This window comes from Myotis daubentonii, chromosome 5 (genome assembly GCF_963259705.1).
Source record: "Myotis daubentonii chromosome 5, mMyoDau2.1, whole genome shotgun sequence".
Classification (NCBI taxonomy): domain Eukaryota; kingdom Metazoa; phylum Chordata; class Mammalia; order Chiroptera; family Vespertilionidae; genus Myotis; species Myotis daubentonii.
The window spans coordinates 82,314,164-82,340,038 of NC_081844.1; the positions used below are offsets into that span (position 1 = coordinate 82,314,164).

Below are 25,875 nucleotides of genomic sequence, written 5' to 3' on the forward strand. Positions count from 1 at the left end.
ACCTCACACCTTTTTTCTATAGCATCATTTTTCATGGTTGCATAATATTCCAGTAGGAGTATATCACAATCTATGTGACCAATTCCTATCATGGGGTAGTTAGCAGGTTTTCTCCCCTTCCTTTCTTCCCCATTACAAACAAGCCCAGAGGAACATCCTTGCACCTTTGCCCACTGTATACATTATATATCCAATGCACACACCCAGTGTACGCTGTTGTACAGGTAGTATGGCTCTTGACTAGACTGCCGGGGTTCAAATCCAGGCTTTGCTACTTGTTAGTTTTGTGTCCTCTGGTCATTGACTTAATTAATCCGTTTGCACCTCCATTTCCTTGTCTGTAAAGTACAGGTGATAACAGCTCACCCTGTGGGATGACGGCTGTGAGGATTATATGAGATAATGTGTGTGGAGCTTGGCATGCACCGAGCATTTAATAAAGGTTAGCTATTATTGTTATTATTATCCACAATCATTTCCTAAGGCAATCTTCCTAAAAGTGGAATTGCTGCGTCACAAAGGTTTGCAATCTTCCTCAGCTTTACGGTTGCCAAATTACCTTCTGGAAAGGTTGCATCAATCTGTACTCCCACCAGTGAATGACAGTGCCTGTTTTTTTCCACACCCTCATCAACATGAGGTATTATCATGTATTTAATCTTCACCAATTAGCTAGGCAAAAGATAACGTCTCTGTTGTTTTAATTTGCATTTATTTGATTCCTAGTGAGGCTGACCACTTTTCCTAAGTGTATCGGCCCATTGTATTTCTTCTTTGTGACTTGTCTGTTCTTGCCCGTACTCCATTTTTCTATTGGGTGCTCACCTTATTGATCTGTAAGAGTTCTGTATACATATTAAAGCTATGAAGCTTTTGCTACATTTCCCTCCAATTACCTGCTTCTTATATTTTATAATGGTTTTCTTTTGGACATCCAGAGGTTTTATGTGTATCAAACTATCAATCTGTTGGGCTTTCTGGAACTTCATAATTCTAAATGGGATTGAAATCCTGCCTAGGCATCCTTCCCCCTTACCTACACCCCCACCTTCCTCAGTCCTCAGTCACTGCTTATCAATAGTTCTTAACCCTACATGCCAATAAGAATCATATGGAGAGCTTTAAAAGTTATGTAAGTGCCTAGGAAATATCCTAGACATAATGAAACAGAACCTGTGAGAGTGGGTCCAGGTATGTGGGTTTAAAAAATAAACAATAAAAATATAACATACATATAGGAAAGTGCACATATTGTGAGTGTATAGCTCATGACTGGTTACTAACTGAACACATCTTCACAGACGGCTTTGCTCTAAGGTTAGGCTGACATCCAGGGATCTAGCCTCTTGGTCAACTGGCGATCTCCAACTAGTCTCCCCCCTCTTCTTGTGAACCAGGGAAACAGAAAGCTCTTCTCAGGTTAGAGAGTGCTGACCTTCATTGCAGTTCTGAGTCAGGGGGCCCACTAACCACCCCCTCCATGGGCCACCTCCCTCCCAACAAGCCAGGGTGAGGGCGGGGGTGATACCTGGTGAGAAGAGGTGGTGGTCACTCCACTACCTTGTTGCACATGAGTCCTGGTGCAACACTATGCGCTGAGTCTGAGGCCACTGCTTAATGGTGGTGGTGAAGGGGGCAGGAGGGTGCAGTTACATAGAGGCTCCAGAAACAAGAGGTATGACCCCAGTTCAGAGGCCCTGAGAACTGGGGGCTCCAAAGTCATTCTCTGCCACCAATGGGAAACCCAAGACTACATTTCAGATCACAAAGAGCCCACCCCAACTAGTAAGAACCCTGTGTGACCCAATAGCCACTTTTAAAAAATATGTTTTTATTAATTTCAGAGAGGAAGGGAGAGGGAGATAGAAAAATCAGTGATGGGAGAGAATCATTGATCAGCTGTCCCCTGCATGCCCCCCTACTGGGGATCGAGCCCCCACAACCAGGGCATGTGCCTTGACCAGGAATCAAACTGTGACCTCCTGATTCATAGGCTGATGCTCAACCTCTGAGCCACACTGGCTGGGCGCCACTTGTTGATAGTCTACTCACTTCAGAATAATCCCATCTAGCTCACTTGTTCCTCATTCATTCATTCTACTACATGCCAGGCACGGTCCAGATTTTAGGCCCTGAGAATACAATAGTGGACAAGACAGATAATCTTCCTGCTCTCATGAAGCCTGAACTTGAGTGAGGAGGATGCACAATGGCAAATAATCACCAGGATCTATGAGGCAGTGAAAAGCAGCTAGTTAACAGAGGCCCATGTGGCTGGAAGATTCTGGAAAGCAAGGGTGGTATGAGGGGATCCTGGAGAGGGAGGCCCAGGTCACTGACATGTGGCTATCTGAGCCAGGACAAGAAGTCTGGATTTGTCCCTCTTCTCTTTTTCTTGGGTAACCCCATTTTTTTTGAAGTCCTTGATCAACATTTCTTGCAATTTCCTACCCTCTTGTGCATGCAGAATTGGAAATTCTGCCAGATGACTAGGAATTAGGCCCCTGGAGAATTTTGAAGTGTGACAGACCTAGATTTGAAATTTGGCAAACTACTTTCTTAACCTAAGCATCAGTTTCTTTATCTGTAAAATATACACAATAACTAGCTGATAGGATTATTGTGAGAATTAAAGGAGATAGTGAATGTAAAGTGTTTAGTCCAGGTTCAACAAATGCAAGTTCGTATCTGAGAGTCCTGAAATAGGGTTGGTGGCTGAAGAGGAAGAGGGTTATTTGCTGGTGTGGGGTGGGTCCAGATTTTTGGGCTTTGTCAAAGTAAATGAGGGATGTCCAGTCAGACACACTGTTTTGGTTGCCAGTTGCTGAAATAGTTCCCTGCCTAAAGTGCTTCCATAGGCTCTGAGGAGAGAATGCCGGAAGTGCCCCATAACTTGCAAATGTCTTTGAAGCTTTTTTTTTTGGTTAACTTTTGATGTGCCTACTAGAAATTGTAAAGCTATCTATGTAGATCACATTATATTCCTACTAGACAGCACTGGTCTAAAGGATGACAAGATAAAAATAGTCATATATTTGAAACATGTTATGCTCTTTACAAAGAGTTTTCTTTTGGTTCTTAACAGTTCCTCACAAGAATCAACTGAGATACAGTAATCACCCCTTGCTTCCCGAGGTTTAATTACCCACAGTCCAAATATATGAAGTAGAAAATTCCAAAAATAAACAATTCATAAGTTTTAAATAGTGTGCTGTTCTTAGTAGCATGATAAAATCTCACGCTGTCAGGCTCCGTCCTGCCCAGGACGTGAATCAACTCTGTCCGGCATATTCACGACTGTTAGTCACTTTGTAGCTGCTAGTGTTCAAGTAGCACTTATTTTACCTAATAATGGCCCCAAAGCCATTCACATAACTTTTATTACAGCATATTAGTATAATTGTTCTATTTTATTATTAGTTATTATTATTACTCTCTTACTGTGCCTATTTTAAAATTTAAACTTTATCATAGGTATCTATGTATAGGAAAAGACAGTATATATAGGGTGTCCCTAAAAATGTATACACATTTTAACAGCTGATAACTCAATTCTCACTCCTTTTCAGGTTTAACTGATTTGAAATAATGGGTGAAGCCAGACTGAGCTTTGAACAAAGAAAAAACCAGACTTTTTTTTTTTTTTAATGGGGATACATAAAAGATAAAGTTTATGGTACAAAACCAGCAACAGTTGACGAATTGAGGGAACACAAATGCAAAATGAAATGATTTTTTATGTTTGCGATTCTACCTCTTCATGTTATCAGCAGTGCCTGGACCAGACCGGTCATCAGTTTGAATTCAGACATTGACAAAAAATTACTCATTTCTGCAGATTCTTTTAAATTTTGAAAATGAACTATATGTTAATAAACACTGATTTTATAATAATTCAAAGTGTGTATACATTTTTTGGGGGACACCCTATATAGAGTTCAGTACTATCTGGGGTTTCAGGCACCTACTGGGGTCTTGGAACTTATCCCCCAAGGATAAGGTGGGGGGGGGGGGGACTATTGTACTAAAAAACATGTCTCCCGCTCTAGCAATGTCTGATTCTGGTCCCTGCTCACAGAAATCTTAGTTCACAGTTCTAAGCCAAAGATGCACATTTGAAAGGGAATAGGACCCTGAGAACAGACTTTTTTTTTTTTAATTCAAGCAAGTCCCCTGGGGGGGAAGCAGCAGCAGCTCAGGTGGCAGGAAAGAGAACACCCACCAGGTGGCACCCTGAACAATGCCCAGAGGACCTCTGCAACCTCGCTCCTGGGCCCAGAGCTTTCTATGGTGAGGAGCATGAACAACTGCCCCTCGATAGCCCTGGATTTGTTTTGCAGATGTGATGGAAAGACATCAACGGCTTATAGGTCAGGAAATGACTTGCTCTTACATTTTGCATTTTAAGCTCATTCTTATTCTGAGCATCATACTTCTCCCACTGTGGCTTCCAGTCACTGGATCCTTAGGGACACCTGGGACAAGGCTAAGAGGTTATTCATACAGCAGACCTTCGAGGACCTGGAGATAGTGTTTACAGGGACTCAGATACAAGTAGGCCAGCTCTAGCCCCTGCCTGGGCCCCCTCTCTGATCTGGGTCCAGTATTGTCTGGGACTCTTTGATGGACTAGGACCCAGAATGCTAGTATGAAAACCACTGTATCATGTCGCCAGAGTGTCTTGAGGCCAAAGCTAAACCAAGCAGAGAAACAGGCTTCCTGGGATGAATGGGATCTGTCAGGACAATAGCTGAAGCAACCCATTGGGCAAGCACTCCCCCCCTCGGTTGACATGCGTTTACTGAGTGTGCTTATGGTGCCAGGTTCTGTGCTTTGTCCCAGACAGAAATGACTAGCTATACATGGGGTAGCCAATCCTGCCCCACAAGGAGGTTGGCTCGTTCCCTCTGTTATTGTTTTGTTACATAAGAAATACATTACTTGTTGTAGAAAAATTACATAATACAAGTAAGGAAAAAGAAAAACACATTTAAATCCATTCAATTACTACCAGAGAAAAAAACTCTGGCAACATTTTCAAATATCTCCTTCAAGATTATTCTCTCTAAAATGTTTTATATCCTACATTTTTTAGTCAATATATCGTAAAAACATTTCCCCGAATCTAGAAATACAGATCTAAATCATCTTAATGGCTGCATAATATTCCATCGTCCAGATGAATTGGGATGTCTCCAACATCCTGCTAATATTAACAGGACTGCAATAGATTTCTCTGCAAATTCAGCTATGCAGCCGAAGGGAGGAGTCCCAGTCCTCAGGTCTGTGTACACTTCCCCGCGCAGAGGGGATTCTCAAAGGCCCAGCTCCCAGGGGAGCGACCGATGAGAGGCATCAGGTAGAAGCATGAGGAAGAAGAGGGTGGCAATTCCCCTCCTCTGCACCATGGCTGTCACTGAGACCCTGCTTCCCTGTGGCTGCTCCTTCCCCACATGTAGAGGGGTAGGTGGCAAGTTGATGGCCTAGGGGCCCCTTTGATGTCGGGCAGCTCTGCCATCACCTCCCTTAATGTCTCCTCCTCAGGCTCAGCCTCTCTGCTGAGCTCTCAAACTCCTTGAGGTCCCTTTGTCCAGCTCCCTTTTGCCTGAAAAAGGGCCCATCTGAGCAGCAGGACCAGGGCCCTCTTGAGTGGGGTTAAGGGTCTAGGGGTATGGGGTTTGGGGAAATCTCTTGGGCAGTTTTATAACAAGAGGAAGGTCTCCCAAGGATGATCAAGGGCTCCATAAAAAGATTTCTCTTGAGGATGAGTCCACTAAAACCTTAAGACACATCTCAGTTGTGATGAGTTGGGCCATGGGGTATCTGGTGGCTTCTGCTTCCTCACAGCCTCATGCCAAACCAAGGCATCTGGCCTGTATGTGTTTGACGGGGAATCCTCGGAAGGCACCTCATTGAAGATAACAACAGCAAGAACAGCGAGGGCTGCTCCTTTTCCACATCCCAGCCCTGAGGCCAGAAGATACCGCTGCTGCCAGCAGTTTGACCTCATTCCTCTCGGCAGTGGGCGGTGGGTGCGGAGCCTGCAGAGATCTGAGAGCAAGACAGACGCCCAGGACATGGCCAGGCAGCCCAGCCAGGGAGGACCTGGCCTGGCCTGGCCTCCCTCCTGGCAACCAGGGGGCAGGGGCAGCGGACTCTTAAAAGGGTTAATGATCCTCAGCTCATGACTAAGGCTGAGCAGTCCCCTTTGCAGCACAACACCTGGAGACAATGTGGCCAGCCCGCCTGTCATCAAAGTCTCCTACGGCCCTGCTGCTGGCAGGCTGCGGGTCGGCTCTCTCCCCACCCCTTTCCTACCCACAAAGTGACCTATAGGAGGTTAATTACAGACTCCAAGTTCAAATGAGAAGGAAAAAAAACCCAACAACTAAAACACAGCTGACTTACGTGGGCACAGAGGGCCCTCTCTGAGAAACGGCAGTCAGGTATCCTCCCGTGGCCTGCAGAAGAGCCATTTGATACTCACAGGCCAGGCGCCCAAAGGGAGTGGCCCCTGAGCCACATTTTCTTAGCCAACCAGGCTCAGCCTGGTGCCTGGGCTTGCCTTGCCCTCTTCTCACACCCATCCAACAAATCCACACCTCCTACAGTCCTATGATATACCAGGTACCTACCCATCATCGGGGATGTGATGCTGCACAAGACAACCTGGCTCCTGGGCTCGAGTCGGGCTCTGTCTCCTGCTTAGGGCTACACTGAGACTGGCAGGGGGCAGAGCCGCACAGAGGGTCACTTTCCCTGCCCCAGTGAAAGCTAGTCCACCTGATGGGCTTTCAGCTCAGCAGGCCAGGCACCTGGCTCCTCAGCTAGAAGGTAGAGAAGAGGGGCTGGGATGGAGCTAGAGAGGGGAGGCTGACGTTGTTCCAGGAGGACCAGAAGGGCAAGGGAGGAAGGAGGAAGAGACAAACCTTGGCAGCTCCAAGACCAACAGAAATGACTCCTGCTTGACGCTTCTTCTTCTTCTTTTTTTTTTTTTTTAATATATTTTATTGATTTTTTTACAGAGAGGAAGGGAGAGGGATAGAGAGTTAGAAACATCGATGAGAGAGAAACATCGATTCAGCTGCCTCCTGCACACTCCCTACTGGGTATGTGCCCACAAACCAAGGTACATGCCCTTGACTGGAATAGAATCTGGGACCCTTCAGTCTGCAGGCTGACGCTCCATCCACTGAGCCAAATCGGTTAGGGCTGCTTGACGCTTCTTGCCTGCCCATTCCAAAACACCCATCCACTGACACCCAACATACAGTGTGAGTGAAGGGCATAAACAGGCCTGGCTTGACCACCAGGGTCAACACTATGCCCACTCTCAGCCCCCTCTAACAGGAACGAGGCATCCTGACGGACACATTGGCCTCCTCAGGGCCCTGCCAGAGTCAGGCTGGTGCATGCTGAGGTTCCTTGCCCGGGCTCAGAGCTGAGACACAGGTACATGATGGGGTGGTAGAGGTGGGGGACTTGGGGGATGTCACCTCTGGCGAGGGATACTATTGCATAGGCTCAAACAAGCAGGGATAGCACACAGTGTGCTGGGATAGCACAGTTTCTGGGTTTCTTAGCACCACTTGGGGCCCAGGCCAGATACGCCTAGAGGTGGCGCAGATGAGGCCCAGGGGAAGCAGTGCTTAACCGAGGCGAGTGTGGCAGCTGAGGACATAGCAGTTAGGTCCTTATCTAGGTCCCTGAGTTCCTAGCTGTCTGCCCTTAGGTGAATAGTTTAGCCTCTCTGGGCTCAGCTGACTCATCTCTGAGCCACGCTCTGCCTATTTCAGAGGGTAAGGGAGTTGGAGGCTTCTGACCATGATCTCTTCAGCCACTGGGAGTGAAGGTAGGGAAAAAGCAGAGGTGACAGGCCTGAAAGGCCATTACCATTTGCCGAAACTCTAATTTTCCCACTGGGAAGGCTGGGCCCGGGCCCCGAGCGCCCTCTGTGGGGTGGGCCTGCTGCTGCTGGACGAGGCAGCCCCTTGCTCGAGGAAGCTGAGGGGATCCCAGAGTCCCTACACCTTTTAGGATGGGCCTGCGCCTCCCACCCCCTCAGCCTAGCTGGAGAAAGTTGTTTCTGAGGCTCTGGGTCATGGGAAATGTAGTGTGTGTGTGTGGGGGGGGGGGGGGAGGGTGGGCAGAAGAGGGGAGGCACCTTATACACTAGGCACGACCTGCTTCTCAACCTGAGATAGAGGAAAAGCCGCAGGATGGTCTCAGGACCGCTTTCTGAAGGGTCTGCCGAGTTCATTAGTAAGGAAAGGCAGCACCTTTGTATTAAAGCAGACATATGATGGAGTACAATGTCAAGTTCATGTGGATTTTTGAGATAAAATAAAAATACAAGAATTCAAAGAAACGTTGGATATCAGGGGAAAGGTCTTACCAGGGCTGATAGAGGTAAGAATAAGACTCATGTGCTCACCAAATACAGACACCCCAGTGGGTGCAGGGGGCCCAGGTTGCCAGAGGCCCGGCGTCCTCCCCTGCAAGTCCAGCCACAAGCACAGACAGCCCTGGCCTCGGACCTCTGGGGTCTGGGAGAGCTGAGATGTGGTCCCCATGGTCCTAGCTAGGGAGAGGCTCACCCCAAAATGAATACCTACCTGGGTATTCAGCCACTGCCTCAAATATAACATGTGGGAAAACAGTTTCCCTATCTCCTCTCCCAAGACCACTCTTGCTCCTGGGTTCTTTCTGTCACCTTGTCATTTTTGACAACCGTCTCTCTTGACTCTCCCCAAAGATCAAGAACTCCCACCTTCCACCAAGCCTCTTGCCCTCTTATTCCTTCATCATCCGCCATGCTCTGGTTTGGGCTGTATTGTGCCTACCCCCATCCCAGAACCACTCCACTAGCAATGGACACGGGGCAGAGTCTCCTCTATGTGCTTCTGGCCACTTAGAAACCTTCCTGGGTGCCATGATGTCTGTGGAAGAAAGGCCATCTGTCTTCCTTGCTGGTAGCCAGGGCCCCCGGAGGAAGCTTACTGGGTCAGTAAACCAGTCCCCCTCCCCTCTCTGCTTTTCCCCTATCAATTCCCTTCAAGAATTGTATCTTCTAGCCCGGCTGGCATGGCTCACTGGTTGAGCGTTGATCCGTGAACCAGGAGGTTGTGGTTCGATTCCCTGTCAGGGCACATGCCAGGTTGTGGACTTGATCCTCAGTGTGGGGTGTGCAGAAGGCAGCTGATCAATGATTCTTTCTCATCATTGATGCTTCTATCTCTCTCTCCCTTTATGAAACAAAAAATAAAATAAAATAAAAAAGAATTGTATATTCTAGGCAGGCCAAAATCACTGGCTACTCCCAAACATGCCTGTTCTATATTCTGCCTGCCTCGTGCCCCCTCACCCATGCCATTCCCCACACAGAAGCACAGTCAGAAGGGTCAGACATGCAGGCTGGGGGGCTCAGTCTGGTCTCGGTTTTCACTCTGGCTCTGCCTGGTGTCCTGTCTAACTAGACAAGTTTCTTAACCTCTCTGAGCCTTTATTTTCTTGTCTGTAAAACAGGGACAATCTCACCCACCTCTTAAAATTGTGGTGAGAATTAAATGTGGGTGCTGTGTGTCAAGAACTTAGCACACAGTACCTGACACAGAGAAAGCTCAATAGCTGGCAGCTCTTGTTAATCTAAATCTCAGATGCCACGGGCTCTTCTAATCCACCCAGCCAGAAGCAATCTCTGCCTCACACAGACTTCCCTAGCGTTTCTCCTGCCCAATTTGGGGCTTCCTATTTTGGAGCAAACTGATTACTTAACTTTCTGGACTGTGGGGGCCTCAAGGAGGGATGTGTGGCAGCATTGCTGTCATCTGGCATCTGGCACTGAGTAGGTGCTCATGGATCGCTGGCTGAACAAATGGATTCATGACTGATGGGTGCCTCAGATCAAGACTGCCGCTAGTACCAAGGGGAGGGTGGGGCCCCTTGACAGCTAATCCCAGAGCCCTTTCCCACCCAATACTCCTCCCAACTTGGCCTGTTCCCTCCCCCTCAGCTCAAGCTGGCATCTGCCCAGGATAGCAGAGCAGATGATTAAGTTGGGGGCCTCCCTGAAGGACTACCCTTACTCGGCCTATCAGGCTCCCAACCACCGAGGGGCCTCTGGCCACAGGCTGGGAAGCTCGGCCAGGGCAGCCTCTTCCCATGAGACTGCCCTCCTTCAAACAGGAGAGAGGCTGGCGAGGTGTCCGTGCACAGGTGGAAGAGCTTGAGAGTGTCCTCCTTCATTTGTACACTCACGTATGCCCTGGGCACTGGGCACATGTCAGGTGTTGAGGGTCAAGTTGACATGGTCTATGCCATGGTGGAGGTTCTTGCTGAGGGGGTGCTGCCCATCCAGTGGAATGGGAGGCACGGGGGGAGCAAAGAGGATACACCTCCCCCTCCCTTCTCACCTCCAGGAAGGCTCTGTGGAGGGAGCAAAGACTATGCTGAGCCTGAAGGATGACAGGAGTTGGCCAAGAGAAGACAGACAGAGCTGCAGGCAAAGGGAACTGGAGGTTCTGAGGACCATGTCAGGAGACCATAGTGCACTCAAGAAACAGAGAGAAATTCCATCTGACCGGGTGCCGTGTGGGAGGTGGGAGACATGAGGCTGCAGGGTCGGGTAGGGCGGCAGTGGCTCCGGAGCTGCTGCTCTCATTCTTGCCCGGGAGCTGCTAAACCCTTTGCCTTGTTGGTATATGGACTTCTCTCTCTGGGTCTCAGTTTCCCCACCTCTATAGTGAAGGAATTGGCCATGAGCCCGGATCCAGCCACACCCGACTGCACCAGAGTCACAGGTAAGTCTGTTTCAGATAAGTCTAAACTCACCAGCCTGACTTTCAGAAAACCCACTGCTTGGGCCCGTTGGTCTCTCCCTCCTCCATGGGCAGTGTATCTTCATTTCCCAAAGGCCTTGTTCACTTCTGCTCAAGTCGTTTTCTCAGCCTGAATGCCAAGCCCCTTCAGATCTCCTTCCATTTTCCAAGGTCCATCTCAGCCCATCTCCTCCAGAAAGCTTGGCAACTGCAATTAGTTCTGCCCACTCATCTCTGTTGCCCCCCAGGGTGGCAAGCCCATTCCCCAACGATGCCTGCAGCCCCCAGGCATCATTCTTGGCACCAAGGCACTGGGGAAACACCTCTGGGACTGACAGGCCCCCTACAGGGTGTTGTCTGGGAAGCTGGGCCACCCAGTTCAACAAGCGCTTCTCACACTTCAGCACATATCACATCAACCAGAGGGCTTTTGAAAACACACACTGGCCCCATCCCCACACTTCCTGATTCAAATGCAAAAGACTGCATTTCTGGCAAGTTCCCAGTTTATGCTTTAACATGCACAAATATTACCTCCTCTGTGAAGCTCTCCCTACACCTTCCCAGAATAATTCATTCCTTTCCTCATCACACATTGCACACAGCTCTGGCCTTATACTTGGTTCTAATCACAGGTATTCGTGTAAGGGTCAGTCTCGGATCCTGAGGGCAGCAGCTGTGATTTCTTTACATAGTAGGAGCTCAATGAATGCTTGCAGAATGGAGTACACCAAAGTGAGCAAAAGCACATGCAGTCTGTATAGTTACCATGTGGCCGGGATCTGGAAGTCTTGCTAAATGGATGTTTAGACCAAGGCTGGGCTGGACAAAGACAAGGAGGATTTGCTGCCACTCGTGCTAAGTTATGTACAATGATGACAGGCTCAGAAATGGGAAACACAATGGGATCATGATTCTGATGGGCCTCAGGTCTCAAATTTTGGCAATGCTTTGCCAATGTTTAGAAAAACCCAACTCCTCTTGCCCGTATGCCAACTGTCCTGCAGGCCAGTCTTGTGGGAAAGAGAGCAGAGGAGGCCTGGAAGGGTGAGTGTGGGTGACCAGGCATGGGCAGCCACTCTAGGAAGCCACTGAGGCTGGGACTAAGGCTCCCCCATACTGGGTCAGCACCTTTTCCTCCATACACTCCTACTCTGGCACTATCCTAAGGTCAGGGCTGTTCTGACTTAGCCCTGAACCTTTCGGCACCAAGGGCAGATGGCGGTAACAGGGATCACTTGGGATTCCTGACAGTATCTGAATCAAAGGGTTTCTGTTTCCCATGAAGCTGCCACTTCTTCCCCTAGCAGCTCACAGAGCCCACAGAGGCCAGAGGGCCTGGTGGGAGATGGCTTATATTCTTCTTCTTCTTTTTCTTTTTTTGGTTTATATTCTTGTAAGGAAGAATATTTCCTCTATTTGAAGCCTGAAGCCTTCAGTCCAATTTTACTTCTATCCCAGACCCATTGGCCACTGATTCCCCCACCCCAGGTGACTCACTGCCCCACTCCAGCCCCACTGCTGTGCAATCTGGAAAAGTAGAGTTCTCTGTCCCCTTGTCCCCTGCACTGCCCTCCCTCTTTGGGTCTCTAGAAATGCTATGGGACCTGGGCTGAGGACTGATGAGTCCTGTTCTGTAAAGTGCTTTGAGCTCTCAGGATGAAAGACTGCTGGGAGGTACAAAGTCACTCTTTGCTTGTTGTTATTGTTCCTAATGAATCCTGAGGTGCCAGGGAGCCGGAGCAGAGTGTGAGGCACAGACTGAACCCTGGAGTGGCAGGAGGATTACTCCAGGTGCCTTGATCAGCAGGGTCAGCCAGGGGCCAAGGCCAGAGGTGGAGGCTGCCAAAGCAACCGCCAGATGTGGCTCAGCCACATGCAAATGGGCATATCGCCACCTCTACAGCCTAAAGACCAGAGTTTGTCCTGGAAGTCTGGGCACTATTTTTACTAGAGGTAGGAGATGGGAAAGATGGGAGAGAGTCCTTGCAAGGATTCTTTGCGCCCAATCAGATGACATGTATCCAGAGTTTTCAGCTAGCGATCGTAATCTGCCTTCATACTCCAGGACACCCCGGAGAAGACTAAAACCTGCCCCCTGCCCTCCTGTGGCAGACACAGCTTCCCAATTCACAAGGGAGCTTCAACAGAGGGGACCTTCCCGTCGAAGCCTGACTGTCTTTCAGCGGGCCTATAGAAAAGATCAGCAACTTCAAATCCAATTCTCAAGTTACTCTTCAAAATAGCATGGCACCTTCAGAGCTAGTCACTTTCTTTGGGACCAGCTGCTCCCCCACCTGCTCCCCAGTCTCCTCCTCTCTCCAGCTCTCCTCCTCTCAGAATTCTCAGAGACAGGGCCTGAGGGCTGGGGCTCTGCCTTGCCATGGAGAAGGTGAGAGTTGAGAGCAGAGAGTATTTCCAGAGACGCAAAGAGGGAGGGCAGTGCCAAGGTCACACAGAGCCAGAGTGGGATGGACCCCAGGTACGTGAGTGGGTTGATGACCCACCTCCCAACATGGCCGCCCTGGAATAAGGGAAGTGTGTGTGTGTGTGTGTGTGTGTGTGTGTGTGTGTGTGTGTGTGGTGGGGGGAGGAGGGCAGCCCCAGGTAGGGATACCAGGCGTCAGCCCCACGAACTCTGTGAGTCATAGAGCAGAGCTCACACCTGCAGTTCAGCCCCACCCAGCACTCCTGTGCTGAGGCCAAGGGAAAAGCCCATTTCCCCACACTGGCCTGAGTGTGTGTGGCAGGGAGGAGATGGGGGACTGCTGGATGTGGGTCATGGATGGGGGAGCCAATTCATTAACGTTCCCTTTTCTCTCCTTCCTTTTCCCTCCTACTTTTCAGATTTCCTCCCTTATCTAAGCTGAAGATTTTTAAAAAAACGTTTTATTGATTTTTACAGAGAGGAAGGGAGAGGGATAGAGAGTTAGAAACATCGATGAGAGAGAAACATCGATCAGCTGCCTCCTGCACACCTCCTACTGGGGATGTGCCCGCAACTAAGGTACATGCCCTTGACCAGAATCGAACCTGGGACCCTTCAGTCCGCAGGCGGAAGCTCTATCCACTGAGCAAAACCGGCTAGGGCCTAAGCTGAAGATTTTAACGGGTAACTTGCTCACACTCTCCATGTCTGCACCTTCTAATCTTTCTAGCAAATGTGGCCCCACCCTGGCTAAGACCCCTCTCCAACTGCCCAGTGGCCATGTGTTCCCTGGCCGGGGGGGGGCACTCTGAGCTGCAATAAGACGACCCTGCAGCCTTGGGTGGGCTGAAGGCGAGTTGTGAGGGAAGCTTCCAGCTCTGTAGGTCAGTGTTCACTTAAGCACCCATCCTACCCCCCAAGGCACATATCAGGGGTTGAAGACTGTTGCTTCAACCCTGGCTGTTTTGCTCAGTGGTTAGAATCCACATGTACTGCAGTTGCAGGTTTGATCCCAGGCTCCAGTTGGGGCCACATGAGGAGGGCAACCATTCAATGTGTCTCTCTCACATTAATGTGTTGTTGTTTTTCTCTCTCTCCCCCTCCTCCCTCCCTCCAATCTCTCTCTAAAAATCAATGGAAAAAATATCCTTGGGTGAGTATTAAAAAACACACTAACTGCTGCTTCTCATGGACATGGTACTTTCTCCTGAGGTCTTGTTCAGAGCCCAACTCTTCCCTATTCCCTCCTTATTCCAGAGTGTCCAAAATCTCGCTAGCCCAGGCCTTGGGTTTGCTTGGTATCGCTCACCAGCCAGCTCCTTGAAAGAAGGCATTCTGTCCACTTGGAGGCAGGGAACAAGAGGAAGCAGAGAAGAAAAGACAGCAGGAGAGATTACAATTAGACATGAAGAAGGACTTTCTCACCTGGGTATAAGGTGCTGGAAGAGATTACTGAGAGACCTATAGGATCTCCCACCTGCAGCCCTCTCCCATCTTTGCCCCAATGCATACTCTAACCTTAGCAGCAAGCTGTTAATTTCCTTGGCACCCTTACTCCTACCTGGTGAAGCCCAGGAGGCTTGTTACTAGTTCAGCTCCTGCAACCTTGACATTGGGAGGGTGCCCTTACCTAGCCAGCCCTCCAAGGTGCCCATAATAGGATGTATATGGGGTGGGGGTGGCTCACTGAGCCAAACACATGAATTTTGAAAATAGGCATCAGGAATTCCTTCAGGTCTCAGATTGGGAGCGCACCGCACACCACATTAGCCCAGCATCAGCTGGCCACGCATTACTCAGGGAGTGCTTGCTTTACAAGGAGGAGAACCCAGCAATGGCCTTTAAATGCCCCAGGTCCTTTCCTCTGCTGGGCTGAAGGACTTGTTGACTCTTAGGCTCTTCCCAATCAAGAGACCTCAGAGGCTACCTTGCTACCTGCCCCTCATTACACAGAAATTCAGAAAAGTTAAGTCATTTGGCCAAATCCTCAACCACAGCTAAAGCCTCCCAACTCCCAGGCCAGTGCTCTTTTGAAGACATGTTTATATTGCAGTTCTGGCAGGAACTCTGGTGGGGGATAGAGAACCAGCAACATGGGCATCATTGTGCAGAGATTTGAAGTCCCCGAGACCTATCTCTGGAACTTACTTTGTGACTTTAACCTCAGTCAGCCTCAGTTGCTCCCTCTGTTAAATGGGGCTAGGGATGCCTGCCCCCAGGATTGTTATGAGGATTAAATGGAGATGAAGCATTTGAACATGCTTAGACTGCTGACAGGTACAAAATAGACATTAACAAAATACCAAAGAGACAAGAAGTGAGAAGGCAACTGTACAAGCCTCTGGGGCGGACCTGCATGCCTTAGGCCCATCCTTGAGAAGCCCAAAGCCAGTGTACTGAGTGGGGGCCTCTCTTTCACCCTACAGCTTCCCACGGAGGGCACCAAAGTGGGTCTCAGCACAGGCTCCGAGCACCCAGAGCACCTTCTCCCCTTCCTCCTTGGGGACAGAACCCAAGGGTGCAAGGGAGTCACTCCTGAAGACTAAAGGTGGACAACTGCTTGGCAGCAATATTCCGAGGGAAAGATCTGTCACAGAAACAGCGGCGCCCTATCCCCTCGAGGTGGCAGGCGCTGCTGTCCCTGCTCCAATGAATGAGCAGAACTCACGGAGGTGTGGCACATGGGTGGGAGTGAGCCCAGAGCACACTCCAGGAAGGGAAGGCAGTGACAGCTCCCCCAGCGCTCTGGCGCCAGGTCAGGACCCGCGTCTGCTTGAACGCTGTCTTTCCGACTGTGCCCTGGCTCCGTTCTGCAGCCCGCTCCCCGCTCCTCACCTGTAGGCCGGTACCCGCCCCCTCCGCTGGGACGCAGTGCCCGGGGACGGGCGCGCACAGCCACTGCCAGGCTCCGTGCGCGGTCCCTTGCCCACCCGACCACAGCGACTGACTCGCACGCTGGCACGCACGCCCCTCGGTGCCTGTCACCTCTGCCTCTGCACAGCCCCAGACTCACCCGCGGAGCGCGGGACGGAGGGGGGGGGCAGGTGAGGAGGCAGCAGGTTTCTCCTAGTAAAACGAGGTTTCTGAGGTGCCCTACCTTTCTCCCCCGGGTCGGGCTCCCGCTCCGGCTCTGGCTCCCGCTCCCGCTTCCTCCCCTCTCGGTGCTTCTTGCCGCGGCCTTGGCCCCGCTTTCTGGACTCCGACATTCTGCCCCGGCTCTGGGGCGGTGGGACAGACGCGAGGTGCAGAAGGCGCAGGAACGGCCTTTGCTCTCCGGCGCCAAGCTGCGCCCCCCGCCGCCTGCAGCCCCAGTGCCCGAGCGCTGCGCCTGTCTTATAGGCGGTCACACCCTCCGGGGGAGGGGAGCTGAGAGCCTTAACTCTTCCCCTCCCACTGGGCGCCCGCAGCCCTCATCTCCGCCACCCCCTCCCCACCCGCTCAAGCTGCCGAAAGGGGAGTGGGCTTCGGGCAGCTCGCTCCAACTCCCTCCCTGGACCCACCGAGCGAGGGAGCCAGCGAGGCGGGATAGGCGCCCCAGCAGAGTGCTACCGACCTCCTGCCTCGCCAGAGACGGGGCTCGAGCTGGGCTGGGGGCCTGAGCCATGATGCGGGTGGGGGGGGTGGTGGAGGTGGGGAGGGGGGGAGGAGAGATCCCGTAGTGAGGGCCAGGCTAAGGACAGCATGGGGGTGGGGAGACAGCTAGAGGAGGGCCCAAAAAGGGACCAAAATGAAACCCACTGGACAGCCCAGCGGGGTTAGGAAGAGCTCTTGCTCCTTGCAGCCTGTCTCTGCTGTCTGGTGTCCACCCCTCCTCCCCCGCCATCAACCCCCACCACCAATTTTACCGGCAGTTTGCCTGTGCCTCCTCAACCTTGACAGTCTGACCTCAGTCCTATGGGATGCCACCATCTGGGGGAATACTTTCTGTGCAGCTGCCATTTGTGCTTGGCTACCGGGGTCTGTGGCCCAGGAGCCCCTCCCAGCCGGGGCAGGCTGCAGCCTGAGGGAAGCCTGGGTGCCCCAGGTGGCTTGTAGCCCCCCTCCCACACACACACTCCACAGCCCCGGCTGCCAACACCAGCTGGCTCCTCTCTTCAGGCCTGTGGAGGTGAATTCAGACACTGACAGGTCCTTCCCCCACTCTCCCAGCAACACTTCTCACAAGCCACTACACCAGGGCTGCCAAAAAGGACAGCGTCCTGCCTTCTGCTTGGGTGTGGTGCTGAAAGGGTTACATCGCTAATGCTCTCCCTCTTCTGGCTCCCAGAAAGCCTGAGCCTGCGGTTTGCCTGCCTCTCTCTGCCTGAGGTGTCCCCTTACAGCCATCCCAACTGGAATCCCAGTCAAAGATCATCTCAGCCAGTGCTCTGCCTGCTCAGGAGAGGGTCCCAAGGCTTCTCTGGACAGTGTCCTCCTTAGGAGAGCCTGCAGCAGGCTAGGACTCTGGGTCTAGGCCAGGGACTCTGGGGCTCCAGGGTACTTGGGGACTTGACCAGACCTTGAGGCCAAACTGGGGAGTGGACACAGAAAGAGAGATGATGGAGGCATTGTCCACGCAGAGAGTTGATCTCTGGTATTCTTGGGCCTCAAGCCTGTCCCACCAGGGGGCAGCTCTGGGAAGACCAAGTGCGAGAGATATACCTCCTCTCCCACATCCCAGCTGAGATGTAGTGAACACTCACCTCCATTCATGTGGTATCACTCTCTGTGAGATAGGCAGTGAGGTGTCCTAGGTAGAGCAAGAGCCAGAGCCCAGGTCTTACTCTTGCTCCAACCTCCTGCTCATTCAGCTTCCAAAATGGCATTTACATCCACTCCTCTCCAAACATCGAACCCCCTGCCTCAGTTCACTTCCTCCTCCTGTCCCATAGATTCTGACCTCCTCAAGGTCATCAGAGTGAGATTTCTAAAACTTAAACCAGATCACTTCGCTCACTATTACCCATGGGTTAAACCTAAGCTCCTTACTGAGTCCACAGCCCTGTTCCATTGGGCCCCAGCTCACAGCCTTCTAGCCCCCATTCCGATGCCTCAGCCACATTTACCTGCAAGCCACACACACTATACTGTCTCCCCTCCACATCTTTGCACATACTCTTTCTGCCCAAAATGGCCTCCCCCGCTTCTTGGGCTGGCAACCTCTCTGTTCATTCATTTAGCAAATATGTAGTAAGGCTTACTGTGTTTCAGGCACAGTGCTATGAGCTGGAGATTGGCTGTGAGCAAGATGGACATGGGCCTACTTACATGAAGGTTACAGTCTTGGTAAGGTTGGACAAACAACTAATTACACAAACAATGAATTAATTAAAATTTGTGTTCAATATTAAAGAGATATTCATTCAATAAACATTTCTATATGTTGATATACAGGTTGATAAACAAACTGTAGTGAGGGAAGGCTTTCCCTAGAAAACACTTAAGTTGGGATTCAAGAAATGAGTAGGAGTTGGCTGGACTAAGTGGAGTGGGAAGAGCCTTCCTGGCAGAAGACTACAATAGCTGTGGGACAGGAAGGAGCTTTTGTGCCTTTGCAAAACCAGAAGGTGGTCAGTGTGCTGAGGGGTGTGAGCGTGCTATATGATACGAGTCAGAAACACTGAGGGTACTCACAGGGGGCAGGAGCACGTCCCATGGGCGGGGTACCCAGATGCAGTATTGAGGGAGGTGGGTTTTGAAGAAGGTCTTTAAAGATGGGAGGATTTCAATGGGGTGTAGGTGAAGGGTTCTGATGGGTGAGAGATGGCAAAGATCCAGAGGAAGCATGGCCTGGGTACTCACTCAGGAGACAATGAGAAGACTAGATTTATGTTAGGAAACTTGGGGAGCTACTAATAATTAATACAGCAAGCATCTACTGGGCACTTAGTAGAGCTAACAGTGCTAAGAACCTTATATGTGTTACCTGAGGCTTTGGGACTTTATTTAGTAAATAAGGGGCGGGGGGGCTCACTGATGATTTTTTGAGGAAGAGAGTGACGTGTGCATTAGAAAATTAATCTGACTGGTGTGTGTAGAATGGATGGAAAGGGGAAGAGAATGGAGGCAAGGGAACCATTTAAGCAGGTCAACCCTTAAATGTTTCTTTATAGTCTACTATGTACCAGGACCTGAAGATTATGAGGGTCAGGTAAGGAGGGCCTAAACCAGAGAGTAAAGGCAGTGAAAACAGTAGTAAAAGTAGCTAATATTATAATCTTAATGTACAATAAGTCTACTATTCTCCTTATTTTGTGGGTGAGGGAACTGAGACACAGGGAGGCCAAAGTTATTTTTATTTGTCCAAGTCAAACAGCTAGTTAGTGGCAGAGCATGGTCAGGAACCTATGCAGTTGGGGACCCAAAGCCAGCCTCTTGAGCACAGCTCTATGGTGTTGCTCAAGAAGGTGTGGAATAGGGACAGAGAGCAGAGAAAGGGCCTCTTCAAGGCCAACACTGGCCTCAGGACCTGTACGGCTCCTACAACTCTGTGATCGATGCTCAGTGCCTAGGTCATGGGCAAGTGGCTTCATGAGGCATGCCAGCAGGGTTCCCACTGTCCTGACCTCCCAGCTCCTGCAGCAAAGGCTTGAGGGGAAGGGGGAGATGTGGGGTGTGAAGGACAGCAGGCACTTGGAGCACCCCCAACCCCGACCAGGTCTCCTGCCAGGAGCCTGAAAATGTCCCTGGGAGCCAGGCCTATTGCCATGGGGACTCCTTCCTCTGACCACAGGTTGTGTAATGCCCTGTACAACCTCATGTGGGTGAAGAGCCGAACCTGGGGACCAGCCCAGATACCACATCACCCAGAGGAGAAGCCTCTCCCCAACACTGGTTTCACAATGGGACACTAATAGTAACATAACAAGCTAATTCAATTCCTTTATGGAGCAAAAACACAATGTTTAACTGGCTAACAAACTTCTTTTTTCCTTTTTAACATTTCCCCCTGCACTTTGAGGCTGTGCCATGGGCAAACTTTGAAGTTTAGGAAAGTTTAGACTTGTTTGAGTCATGTGCAAAAATGCCTTTCAGTGAAAAGGGGAAAAAAAACACCACCCATACCACCCTTCCCCCCACCCGAGACTTTGGGGCTCCAAGAGGATTGCCCATAGAATTCTCCTGAAAAGGGGTCTTGGGGACCAAGCCCCTTGCTCTTGGACTCACTTCCCAGAGGGAATCCTCAAGGAGAGTACCAGTGATCTCAGGCCAGGGAGAGAGCCTACAGCAGTTCCTTAGTTACCACCCCAGCATCCGGAAAGGGCACCCCTGAGTCAGCCCTGAGCCACCGTGTGTTCGCCCAGGAGGTAGAAGTCCTTGGAGAAGATGAGGCTACGCTTGCCCTCAGCCACGTCCATTTTAGTGCCTCCAAGTCACAAGGCTCCTCTACCTTGCCCTCTACCAAGGAACCTGCCAGAGGAGGAAACAGATCACGATGCCATTCCCTGTAGGACCAGAGACATTCCCCATCACCCTGGAGGATTATGCAAGGCCTAGTTAGCCCCATCACCCCTGTGACTCTAGGCTGCATGGGATCCCCGGCGGGAGCCAGGCGTACCCCGAGGAGAGGAGCACATGAGGGTCAGTCCCAGCTCACCAGGCCCAGAGAGCACCTCTCCCAGAAGCTGCATCCTGGCCGCAGCTTGAGCAACTCTGTGAACCACCCCAGAGTTCTCTCTCACCCAAGTGCACTCACACTCACCTCCTTCAGACAGCCTGCAGAGAACTGGGCAGCCAAAAAGAAGGGGCTGTATGGTGTGGACCAGAAGGACTTGATTAGATGCTACGACACCTGGGCTTGGACTCAGTTTTGCCCATGAGATTAGGTTAATCTGAGCAGATCACTTTCCTCACTAGGAACTCAGGCTACAAAAGGGGCCCCCAGATCCCTTTGCCAACCAGCCCGGGAAAGCCACAGGAATCAGGGTGGTTGAAGGAGTAAGGGACTTGAGATCACTGTGGAAAAGCACTCAATTGCCAGGTGAGAATGCCTCTGGAGCCACATACAGACACATAAAGCCTGACTCTGCCTCTCAGAACTGTGCCTACCTGCTCAACACATACACTCACACCTTGGTGCATGAACTGCCCTGAGCCCCGGCACTGCAGAGACGGGGATCAGTCAGCTCACCCAAGCTCCTCATCAGTCTGCTGTTCATTTCTGCTCTCCCGGAATTAAGGACAGTGCTATGGTGCTGGTCCACGCCTCCCTGCCATGCCCTTTTGACCCCATCCCCTTTCTCTTTGCTCCCATGGGATACAGGTCAGCTGCCTCAGAGGTGCCCACCCACAGCAGCCCCCATAGCCAGGGCCCAGCTCAGGCTCTGTCTCCACTCCCACCTTTAGGAGGCTCCTCCTGCCTCAGCCCACCCAATCCCAAACCCAGAAGAGAATTCATGCTCTCTGCTCAGGAGTTTAGTCTCTTTCCTTTATTTCAGACCCCCTTGGGAGGAAGACAGTGGAAGGGAAGGGGCAGCCCACCCCAGAAGGAGCCCCAAGACAAGCTGGGAGGGACCAGTAGAGAAAGCATTGGCCAAAGAGAGGGTGGGGAGCCTCCCCTGGCTCCAGGGGCCGGGAGAAGAAAGCAGAGGCAGCAATGGGAGAGCAAATGAGGGGAGAGGTGAGGCTACAGGCAGGCCCAGGCAGAGCTGGAGGCAGGACGGGGAGAGGAAGTGAGAAACTGGAGCAACCCAGTGAAGAGGGAGGGGCAGTGGGAGAGTGAGATGACAAAGGAGGGACAAGGGAGGACAGAAGCTGCTTTCAGTGTCCTGGGGACCTGCTGGTGCCCTTGGGCAAGTTCCTTTCCCTCTCTGGCCTGCCTCCCCATCTGGAAAATGGTTAAACTAGATGATCTTTATAAGCCCAACCATCTGAGGAACCACAGCATTCGAACTTGCCAGCAAGAGGGGAAAGGGCTAGGAGGAGTGAGTGGTCCCTAGTCCCACAGCTGGGGACTCAATGTTATTGGTCCATAGGCCGTCCTCCCAGCCCCACGTTCTCCCTCAGCCCTTTACTTCTGTGGCCTCTTGGCCTGGCAGAAGCCCGGAGTTGTTGTCTGTGAGCCCCCTCTGTTAGACTGCGGGGAGGTAATCCCAGAGCCTGGCAGAAAGCCCGAGGCATGCATGTGTATCAGGTGAGTAAGCCTGGATGCCTGCACTGGCCTCTTCAAGGGCCTAGCCTTGGGGTAAATTGCCCCGTCTGCATGGAGACATCTAGGAGACGCCAGCACTTTCTTCTGTGACCCAGAGCAATAGTTCTCCCGGGGTTAGGAGGGGGGAGCCTGTCCACCATTCCAAGGGTTGGGAGTGATTCAGTCTTTCTTCCTCACTCTTCAAGCTAACTGCATAATTACACAGCAATAATGCTAACCGGCACTTACACACCAAGTCCTGTGTTAAGTACATAATTTATTTATGTAATGACATGATGACTTGTTTGCTGGCCTGGGGGCTGTGGGGACCACGCACAAGGGTTTAGCTACTGTCTACACCACCCTGGGGACACAGTGACTGCGTGGATTAGCAACCCATGGGAGCCATGTCTCCCAGAAGTAGTTGTCCCCTGCCCTGTGAGTCCTCTTCTAGTGTAGCTGGGGGACTGAGGGGCCAGCCTACTACATGCAATTTGTTTATAACTCTTCATCCACTCTAGGAGGTCAGGTTGGAGGGGCTAGGGCCCTTTCCATCCCCTTGAGGACTGAGGGGGCTCCTCTACAAGGTTGCAGTCCCTTTCTATGCAGAAGGACACAATTCAAACCAGACTGGCAAATTTGGAGAGACTCCTGGTCACCACCCAAGGAAACAAGAGGCCTTGCCCAATATAGGCATTTATGAGCCTAGAGCCAAAAAATTCTCTCCTCTCTCTCAGCCCTGCCCAGCCTAGCCCTGCCCAGCCCAGCCCTGCCACCCTAGCCTCGGCTGCTCCTGGGACCACAGCCCAGCTTCCCTGGCCTGATCTAGGTGCTGGTGCTCATGCCAGACTTAGGCCTCCTGGAATCTAATGGACAACCTCACAGATGCTAACCTTACAGTGGCTGTTGTAGGCCTCAAGGAGCCTGAAGACCCAACTCTGGCTCTGGCCTATTTCTCCCCACTACTCCAAATCACCCCTTTCCCTCTCCTCAGAAGCTCCATTCACAGATTATGAAGGTTTCACCACTAACTACAAAGAGCGAATCTCCAGAATGTTGAGGCTGTTAGATCTTGGAGCACCCTGGAGCTATGAATACCATAATTCACCAGAAGCAAGATATACAAATTCCAAGTAGATAGAATAGCAAGATAGGGTTAGGAAACCTTTCTCCTTTCAGCTCGGCCAGTTTTGTTTTATTTTTTTCTGGGGTATATTTCCCCTTTGGGTCTCAACGTCTATTTACCTGTGAAGCAAGGGAACCAAAATGCTCTCCAAGGGCCATTTTGATAATAAAACTTGAGACAGAAATAAAAGTCATAAGAACTCTGAGTCTCCAAATGTTGCCAGCTCTTAGAACTTCATCCCTTGCCATCACCTGCTGCTCCTGTAGCTGGCTCTCTAGCAGCCTCCCTCTACCTTTGGAAGGGCCACCACTGGTTTCTGGAACCTCTACTCTTTTAAGCCAGCCTGTGGACATGTATGGGAATGGCCACGGGAACCAGCATGCACACTCATGGCCTCGGAGCTCTGCGCACCTGACCACTTTGCCCCAGAATTCCTTGCAGTTTTCCTAGGGCTGCAGGCCACAGCATCGAATCAACACCCGCCCCCCCCCCCCCCCCCATCATGATCATGACGACAATGAAGAGGAGGACGACAATGATGGTGACCTCAATGGCCCTCTTGGCCATCCTCACCCCTAAATATGTGTCCTGTACCCTGCCCCAATCACACCCAGGCTTCTGGAGAGTCTCCCTCTCCCACCCACTCTGCAGCAGTGGGTTCTAAAACTGTGGTTTGTGGTAGGAGTGCCTACCACAAGCCTTTGTCTAATTACTCACATTGTTCTGGGTTCTGACTGATGTCCAGCCAGATGCTTCCTTTATGTAATTTTACACACAGTCTTCCCTCCTAAATCAGCTTGCAGCTCCAACACCACCAACCCACCCCTAGTGCCCTAACGGCCAGTGGCTTCAGGAGCTCAGCTGCCTGAGGAGCTCCCCATATTTGCATCCTCTCCTCTGACTGGCCTTTGCCTTCTCCGTAGAGTCAGATGTTGCTCGCCCAGCACCTGCTCTATGATAGGCACAGTGCTGGGCACAGCAGGAGGCAAAGAGCAGCGGTTCTCAACCTGTGGGTCGCGACCTCTTTGGGGGCCGAACGACCCTTTCACAGGGGTCGCCTAAGACCATCGGAAAACACATATATAATTACATATTGTTTTTGTGATTAATCACTATGCTTTAATTATGTTCAATTTGTAACAATGAAATTGGGGGTCACCACAACATGAGGAACTGCATTAAAGGGTCGTGGCATTAGGAAGGTTGAGAACCACTGGTCTAGAACAGTGGTCGGCAAACTGCTGCTCGCGAGCCACATGCGGCTCTTTGGCCCCTTGAGTGTGGCTCTTCCTAAGCCTTAGGAGTACCCTAATTAAGTTAATAACAATGTACCTACCTATATAGTTTAAGTTTAAAAAATTTGGCTCTCAAAAGAAATTCCAATAGTTGTACTGTTGATATTTGGCTCTGTTGACTAATGAGTTTGCCGACCACTGGTCTAGAGGAAGGACAGCACTTTCACAGATGGACAAAATTACATGTAAGACAGCTGCAGCACCTTATGGATAATTTCCTACGAAAGGAGCAGACAAATACCCTGGACATTCCTTGGGGAGATGGATAGATAATTGGCATGACCTGGGTCAGTCAAGGGGGCTTCCTACAGGAGGAGAGGGAAGATGGCAATTAGCAGAAAGGGCTGGAGGTGAGGCGTGAGCTGGGACGGGATCTGGAAGTCAGAGGGAGGTTTGCTGACTAATAAGGGAAACTCTGGTGTCTCAAACCTTATATCTGTGCTCTCTGGCCATTTCCCTGTCCTACCACCTGAGGACCTGGGAGTCCACATATTTGGAGTGGACTCGGGCACAGAACTCAGGCTCACTTGAGCTACCTTCTTCTAGCTGCTTTCCAGGGTTGCACAAAGGACACTACTCCCTCCCCAGTATGCACGCATGCGCCCACACAACACACACACACACACACACACACACACACACACACACTAAAAACAATGGCTTCGTGAGCTATTCTGCCAAATCCCCCAGAACCCCCTTCTCTTTCTCATTCACTCATAGCAGTCTATACCTTGCAGCCTCATCCCTCCAAGCTTATCCCTCCCATCCCTTACATAACTCTGTTTGGGATTATTTGTGCCCAGAGGTATGAGCTGCATTTCTGCATATTTAAGCTGTCCTTGATTCATTCCTGCCCGCTTCTTAGTTCTGTTTGCCCAGGTGCCCGCCCCACCCACAGGCTGAGGCCCCTGGGAACGTGCCCACATTGGGCTCAGCTTGCCTCACAGCTACTGGCTGCTCCACTCCAGGTCCAAAGGAGGGACACAGGGCCCCACTGGCCCCACTCGGGTGAGCCCTGGGTCATGGTAGACCCTGAGGCTGGTTACTTTGGAATCACAAAAATTCTGATACTTCCCATGGCTCTTCTTTCTTTTTTATCA

At 51.0% G+C, this 25,875-nt stretch overlaps 1 protein-coding gene across 3 annotated transcripts in view; it reads right to left on the bottom strand.

Moving 5' to 3' along the window:
• Positions 1 to 25,875, bottom strand: part of NRG2 (neuregulin 2) — a 257,953-nt gene that overhangs the window by 41,022 nt on the left and 191,056 nt on the right. The window lies entirely within an intron of this gene.